This window comes from Haliotis cracherodii, unplaced genomic scaffold, assembly GCF_022045235.1.
Source record: "Haliotis cracherodii isolate W230 unplaced genomic scaffold, xgHalCrac1.p SCAF_1, whole genome shotgun sequence".
In the NCBI taxonomy this organism is placed as follows: Eukaryota; Metazoa; Mollusca; class Gastropoda; order Lepetellida; family Haliotidae; genus Haliotis; species Haliotis cracherodii.
In genome coordinates this window covers 79,748,083-79,757,761 of record NW_027266264.1, presented here as the reverse complement: position 1 = coordinate 79,757,761, position 9,679 = coordinate 79,748,083, and positions in this window count along the sequence as shown.

Here is a 9,679-nt window from a genome sequence, read left to right as displayed (position 1 = left end):
GTGTTAGTGCTGTTGCTGCAGCGAAGGGGAAGTTATATTGCTCTTCTATACTTACGTACACGTTAATATGCATAGTGAGGTATTCACGAATAATCAATACAGAAGGTCGTCACAGTGTCTACATGGTAACGGTTGAGGGGGTATTTAAGGTAGCGGTGAAAGTAACGGACATGTAGTGAAGGTGGCACTAAATGGGGGTAGGAGGTGGGTATATAGTGAAGGTGGCACTGTGTGTGTGGGTGGGGGGGGGGGGGGGGGGGGCATGTAGTGAAGGTGGCACTGATGGGAACAATGAAGTGAAGGTGGTACTGAGGGGGGGGGGGGTGGGGGGGTGGACGTGTGTGTTAATTGGCATGAAGTGAAGATGGTACAGGTGGTACTAGGTTGGTTGAGTATGGTTTTACGCCGCTTTTAGCAATATTCCAGCAATATCACGGCGGGGGACACTAGAATGGGCTTCACACATTGTACCCATGTCGGGAATCGAACCCGGGTCTTCGGCGTGACGAGCGAACGCTTTAACCACTAGGCTACCCGACCGCCCCAGGTGGTACTAGGGGGGTGGGGGATGTGTGGCATGTAGTGAAAGGGGTACTGGGGTGTGTGTGTTGGCATATAGTGAAGGTTGCGATGAGAGGGGCATGTAATGAAGGTGGTACGGGGTAGGGGGTTGGGTGGGGGATGGGTGGTGGTGGTGTTGGCATGTAGTGAAGGTAGCGGTAATAGGGGCATGTAGTGAAGGTGGTACGGGGTGGGTGGGTGGGTGGGGGGTTCGGTATGTAGTTAAGATGGCACTGTGGGGATAGTGTAGTGAAGGTGGCACTGTGGGGATAGTGCAGTGAAGGTGGCACTGTGGGGATAGTGCAGTGGAGGTGGCAGTGTGGGGATAGTGCAGTGAAGGTGGCGCTGTGGGGATAGTGTAGTGGAGGTGGCAGTGTGGGGATAGTGTAGTGAAGGTGGCAGTGTGGGGATAGTGTAGTGAGGGTGGCGCTGTGGGGATAGTGTAGTGAAGGTGGCAGTGTGGGGATAGTGTAGGGAAGGTGGCAGTGTGGGGATAGTGTAGTGAAGGTGGCAGTGTGGGGATAGTGTAGTGAAGGTGGCAGTGTGGAGATAGTGTAGTGAAGGTGGCACTGTGGGGATAGTGCAGTGAAGGTGGCACTGTGGGGATAGTGTAGTGAAGGTGGCAGTGTGGGGATAGTGCAGTGAAGGTGGCGCTGTGGGGATTTTTGCGAAACCAACCTAGAAACACGTTTCTGTCCTTTCCTACAAATTTGTCAATGATTTTAAATATAATCTTATCAAAACGACAGGTCATCTGTACATGACAAACCTCAAGTATGGACGAAGGTTATCTCCGAATTAACTCCGGCCTACTTTCCTTATCGTCCGAGCAGTCAAAACCGCTTCTATACATGCCCAATGCTTGCACGAATAGATGTCTCACAGCAGATCCTACACATGCTTGCACAAACAGATGTCTCACAACAGATCCTACACATACTTGCACGAACAGATGTCTCACAACAGATCCTACACATACTTGCACGAACATATGTCTCACAACAGATCCTACACATGCTTGCACAAACAGATGTCTCACAACAGATCCTACACATGCTTGCTTGATATCACACAACCGCTCATAAACACAACACATGGTTGCACGAGCAGATATCACACATCCACTCCTTTACACCACATATGCTTGCAGGAGCAGATATCACACACCGCCTCCTTTGCACCACAAATGAATGCACGAGCAGATCTCACACAATCGCTCATATACACCACACATGATTGCACGAGCAGATATCACACACCGCCTCCTTTGTACCACACATGATTGCACGAGCAGATCTCACACAAGCGCTCATATACACCACACATGAATGCACGAGAAGATATCACACACCCACTCTTTTACACCACACATGATTGCATGAGCAGATATCACACACAATCACTCATATACACCACACATGATTGCACGAGCAGATATCACACAGCCGCTCATAAACACCACACATGATTGCACGAGCAGATATCACACACCCACTCCTTTGAACCGCACATGAATGCACGAGCAGATATCACACACCCACTCCTTTGAACCGCACATGAATGCACGAGCAGATATCACACAATCCCTCATATACACCACACATGATTGCACGAGCAGATATCACACAATCGCTCATATACACCACACATGAATGCACGAGCAGATATCACACACCCATTCCTTTACACAACACATGATTGCACGAGCAGATATCACACAATCCCTCATATACACCACACATGATTGCACGAGCAGATATCACACAATCGCTCATATACATCACACATGAATGCACGAGCAGATATCACACACCCATTCCTTTACACAACACATGATTGCACGAGCAGATATCACACAATCCCTCATATACACCACACATGGTTGCACGAGCAGATATCACACAATCCCTCAAATACACCACACATGATTGCACGAGCAGATATCACACACCCACTCCTTTACACCACACATGGTTGCACGAGCAGATATCAGACACTCCCTCATATACACCACACATGATTGCACGAGCAGATATAACACAATCGCTCATATACACCACACATGATTGCATGAGCAGATATGACACAATCCCTCATATACACCACACATGATTGCACGAACAGATATCACACACTCGCTCATATACACCACACATGATTGCAGTAGCAGATATCACACAATCCCTCATAAACACCACACATGGTTGCACGAGCAGATATCACACACTCCCTCATATACACCACACATGGTTGCACGAGCAGATATCACACAATCGCTCATATACACCACACATGATTGCATGAGCAGATTCACACACACTCTCATTTGCACCACACATGATTGCACGGGCAGATGTCACACACCCACTCTTTTACACCACACATGGTTGCACGAGCAGATATCACACAATCCCTCATATACACCACACATGGTTGCACGAGCAGATATCACACAATCGCTCATATACACCACACATGATTGCACGAGCAGATATCACACAGTCGCTCATATACACCACACATGGTTGCACGAGCAGATATCACACAATCGCTCATATACACCACACATGACTGCACGAGCAGATATCACACAATTGCTCAAATACACCACACATGATTGCACGAGCAGATATCACACACCCACTCCTTTACACCATACATGGTTGCACCACGGGCAGATATCACACAATCCCTCATATACACCACACATGGTTGCACGAGCAGATATCACACAATCGCTCATATACACCACACATGGTTGCACGAGCAGATATCACACAATCCCTCATATACACCACACATGGTTGCACGAGCAGATACCACACAATCGCTCAAATACACCACACATGGTTGCACGAGCAGATATCACCCACCCACTCCTTAACACCACACATGGTTGCACGAGCAGATATCACACAATCCCTCATATACATCACACATGATTGCACGAGCAGATATCAGACACCTACTCCTTTACACCACACATGATTGTACGAGCAGATATCACACAATCCCTCATATACACCACACATGATTGTACGAGCAGATATCACACACCCACTCCTTTACACCACACATGATTGCACGAGCAGACATCATACACCCACTCCTTTGCCCAAAACATGATTGCACGAGCAGATATCACACACCCACTCCTTTGCACCACACTTGATTGCACGAGCAGGTATCTCACAACCGCTCATATACACCACACATGATTGCACGAGCAGATATTACACACCCTCTCCTTTACACCACACATGCTTGCACGAACAGGTATCACACAACCGCTCATATACACCACACATGATTGCACGAGCAGATATTACACACCCACTCTTTTGCAAGACACGTGAATGCAGTAGCAGATATCAAACAATTGCTCATATACACCACACATGATTGCACGAGCAGATATCACATAATCGCTCATATACACCACACATGATTGCACGAGCAGATATCACACACCCACTCCTTTGCAACACACATGAATGCAGTAGCAGATATCACATTATCGCTTATATACACAACACATGATTGTACGAGCAGATATCACACACCCACTACTTTACACCACACATGATTGCACGAGCAGACATCATACACCCACTCCTTTGCCCAAAACATGATTGCACGAGCAGATATCACACACCCACTCCTTTGCACCACACTTGATTGCACGAGCAGGTATCTCACAACCGCTCATATACACCACACATGTTTGCACGAGCAGATATTACACACCCTCTCCTTTACACCACACATGCTTGCACGAACAGGTATCACACAACCGCTCATATACACCACACATGATTGCACGAGCAGATATTACACACCCACTCCTTTGCAAGACACGTGAATGCAGTAGCAGATATCAAACAATTGCTCATATACACCACACATGATTGCACGAGCAGATATCACATAATCGCTCATATACACCACACATGATTGCACGAGCAGATATCACACACCCACTCCTTTGCAACACACATGAATGCAGTAGCAGATATCACATTATCGCTTATATACACAACACATGATTGCACGAGCAGATATCACACACCCATTCCTTTACACAACACATGATTGCACGAGCAGATATCACACAATCCCTCATATACACCACACATGGTTGCACGAGCAGATATCACACAATCCCTCAAATACACCACACATGATTGCACGAGCAGATATCACACACCCACTCCTTTACACCACACATGGTTGCACGAGCAGATATCAGACACTCCCTCATATACACCACACATGATTGCACGAGCAGATATCACACACCCACTCCTTTGCACCACACATGATTGTACGAGCAGATATGACACAATCCCTCATATACACCACACATGGGTGCACGAGCAGATATCATACAATCGCTGATATACACCACACATGATTGTACGAGCAGATACCACACAATCGCTCATATACACCACACATGATTGCACGAGCAGATATCACACAATCCCTCATATACACCACACATGGGTGCACGAGCAGATATCACACAATCGCTCATATACACCACACATGATTGCACGAGCAGATATCACACACCCACTCCTTTACACCACACATGATTGCACGAGCAGATATCACACAATCGCTCATATACACCACACATGGGTGCACGAGCAGATATCACACAATCGCTCATATACACCACACATGGGTGCACGAGCAGATACCACACAATCGCTCATATACACCACACTTGATTGCACGAGCAGATATCACACAATCGCTCATATACACCACACATGTTTGCACGAGCAGATATCACACACCCACTCCTTTGCACCACACATGATTGCACGAGCAGATATCACACAATCGCTCATATACACCACACATGATTGCACGAGCAGATATCACACAATCGCTCATATACACCACACATGGTTGCACGATCAGATACCACACAATCGCTCATATACACCACACATGATTGCACGAGCAGATATCACACAATCGCTCATATACACCACACATGATTGCACGAGCAGATATCACACACTCGTTCATATACACCACACATGATTGCACGAGCAGATACCACACAATTGCTCATATACACCACACATGATTGCACGAGCAGATATCACACAATCGCTCATATACACCACACATGATTGCACGAGCAGATATCACACACCCACTCCTTTACACCACACATGATTGCACGAGCAGATATCACACAATCGCTCATATACACCACACATGGGTGCACGAGCAGATACCACACAATCGCTCATATACACCACACTTGATTGCACGAGCAGAGATCACACAATCGCTCATATACACCACACATGGTTGCACGAGCAGATATCACACACCCACTCCTTTGCACCACACATGATTGCACGAGCAGATATCACACAATCGCTCATATACACCACACATGATTGCACGAGCAGATATCACACAATCGCTCATATACACCACACATGGTTGCACGAGCAGATACCACACAATCGCTCATATACACCACACATGATTGCACGAGCAGATATCACACAATCGCTCATATACACCACACATGATTGCACGAGCAGATATCACACAATCGCTCATTTACACCGCACGTTTGCACACTGTGGCGTCATATAACCACTCCTACACCCTTAACATGCTTGCACGTGCATATTTGATACAACCAGTCATACATTCTGTCCATGCTTGCACGAGCAAATATCAAACAACCACCCCTGCAGATGTCACCGATTAACGTTCCAGGAGTTATTTCCCTTTAATTGCATTGCAGTGTATCAATGAACGCCATTCACCACCGTAATGTTTCTCTTCAGGCGCCGTGTAGAACGTCTAGGTTCGATTCTCTACAGGTAGTATTGGCCTAGCTGTCATCTGAGTCGCACACCACCCATTCTTTCAATGGAGAAGTTACATTTTAGCGAAGCCGCTCACTCCTTGTGTTCAATTATATCATCATTCCAATCGTCAGCTCCTTATTACACACCACGTTCAATGGATGTGTCTTATCACAGGCATCGGACTTCGTCAGAAAATCGATTAAAATATATTGTTATTGTGTGTTTGTTGTTTGTTTGTTGTTTAAATTCGCACTCAGCAATATTTCAGGCATATGACGGTGATCTGTAAATTATCGGGTCTCGACCAAACAATCAGGTGATTGACATCATGAGCATCGATCTTCGCAATTGGGATACGATGACATGCATCAACCACGTCAGCGAGCCTGACCACCCGCTCCCGTTAGCATTATCAGCATTAAAAACTTGAAAATTTAATACTGTTAATGAAAAATTAAGGTAATACATATTAGACGTTTTAAACAACCTAAATGGGTGACGTACACATATTCTGGCTTACAGACGAAAAATTATATAACACGTTCCCTATCATAAGAGTGCGACTTGAAGTAAAATTACGGAAAAATATACAGAAAATATAAAATATATAAAGGAATGTGTTACGTGTACCATTATGCTTTTATAATGTTAAATCTGAGTACCAAATACAGTAAACTACGGTTATAACGAACTCAAAGGGACCACTAAGTTTAGTTCGTTATTACCGTAGTTCGTTATAAGCAAATATACAACATATATATACAGCTTATGGACGAGACCAAAAGAAACCCACAACACTTCGTTATATCCGTCAGTTCGTTATAAGCGTGTCCGTTACGATTTTTTTTACGTCCCGCTTATCCTACCAAATATACTCCGAATCCCGCATATCACACTGCTGAGTCCCTATTACCCTACTAAAAATTCTCCGAATCCCGCGTACCACACTGCTGAGTCCCGAATACCCTACTAAATATACTCCGAATCCCGCATACCACACTGCTGAGTCCCAAATACCCTACTAAATATACTCCGAATCCCGCATACCACACTGCTGAGTCCCTATTACCCTACTAAATATACTCCGAATCTCGCGTACCACACTGCTGAGTCCCGAATACCCTACTAAATATACTCCGAATCCCGCATACCACACTGCTGAGTCCCGAATACCCTACTAAATATACTCCGAATCTCGCGTACCACACTGCTGAGTCCTGAATACCCTACTAAATATACTCCGAATCTCGCGTACCACACTGCTGAGTCCTGAATACCCTACTAAATATACTCCGAATCTCGCGTACCACACTGCTGAGTCCTGAATACCCTACTAAATATTCTCCGAATCCCACGTACCACACTGCTGAGTCCTGAATACCCTACTAAATATTCTCCGAATCTCGCGTACCACACTGCTGAGTCCTGAATACCCTACTAAATATACTCCGAATCCCGCATACCACACTGCTGAGTCCCGAAAACCCTACTAAATATACTCCGAATCTCGCGTACCACACTGCTGAGTCCTGAATACCCTACTAAATATACTCCGAATCTCGCGTACCACACTGCTGAGTCCTGAATACCCTACTAAATATACTCCGAATCTCGCGTACCACACTGCTGAGTCCTGAATACCCTACTAAATATACTCCGAATCCCGTGAACCACACTGCTGAGTCCTGAATACCCTACTAAATATACTCAGAATCCCGTGAACCACACTGCTGAGTCCTGAATACCCTACTAAATATTCTCCGAATCCCGTGAACCAAATGGGGGTCGGCACCTTACTGTATCCCTCTCATTATTGCGGTAAACTTTTTGACAAATGTCATACAGTTCAGGTTTTTAGATAAAACTAAAACTAAACAACCAACAAAATATCGAGAATTTTGGATACAACTAGACCAAATGTGGCGTGTTATGCACGTACTTTCTATTCATTTTACCAATAAGGCCATATTTCAATTACCCATAAGTCCCACAGACATTTCAGTAAGCTATAACAAATAGAAAAAAAAGCTATTCATGATGTTATTTGAACACAGGCACATTTAGAAGAAGAAAATATTACTGACTTTTACGGCAAGCATGGCTTGCTGAAGACCTATTCTATCCCTGATCTTGACGGTAGTCGGCTATTCAGGATCTCCCAGTCATTATTGTGACGTCAAGACCTCCTGGGGAATTTACATCCATAACAGATGACAACTTTTATGAATTTAGGAGTGTCGTTTCGTTAAAAATGAAAACAACTAACAACACAATAGAAATGTGTAAAATACAAACACCAATAATGAATTGTCACTGTAGACGAAATTAGAAATGTATGAATTTCCTATGCAATTACCCATAAACCCCCATATCTCCACAGAGTTGTCACAGAACTATTACAAATAGACCAGGCCATCGTGGAATATTTTTTTCCTTATATTTGGTTGAAGCATTTGCTCGCCACGCCGAAAACCCGAGTTCGAATCCCATTTTCTTGTTAGTTCGAACGAGTTGAGTTGTCATGAGGAACTACGTAGACCTAATGTCACACAAACGTATTTCACCAAACACGAATCTTTGCAGCAAGTGAACTCCTAACGATAAATTCCTCACAGGTGTCAGTAGCGTGCGTGCGGGATTTTAAGTTCCGGGTTGCACAAAGCCATTCAGCTCGTAAAAGTTCGGGCTATTAACACCCGTAACTCCTAATCTACAGGACACCCAATGTCATATATCACGACGCATCTGAGCCTGTAAAATTGTATTTAAAGTAGCAGATTTGCAGGCAAAGAGGTGAACCCGCTGCTTGTCGGAAAATATGTTTGCCGATAGCCCATTCAGTAGGTTAATATTGACAGGCAATAGGCTTGAAACAGTTGTCTCCCTTGGGGAACAACACGCGCCAACTCCTGATTTGTGTCTCTCCGTGCGTCGGGGTCTTCAGCCGTCAAAATTTGATTTATGTGGCTTAATATTTCGCGAGAAAAATTATTTTTTCCATCACAGGCTGTATTCACCATGCAAAAACATAAAGCAAAGTTCATTACTCCACACAAAATATATTCTTAAAACCAAATTTGGAATTTTGTCTTGACGAATGTCTTATTTATGTAACTTCAGTAGTTTCCAAGAAAACTTGTCAGTATGTACCAAGTTGAAAAAAATGAAGCCAGGATCATAACCTTGTAAAAAATAAGTTGTAAATATCAACTTTTTGTCATACAAAGTCCTGGGGCCCGTTCCACAAAGCGATCTTAGCGCTACGA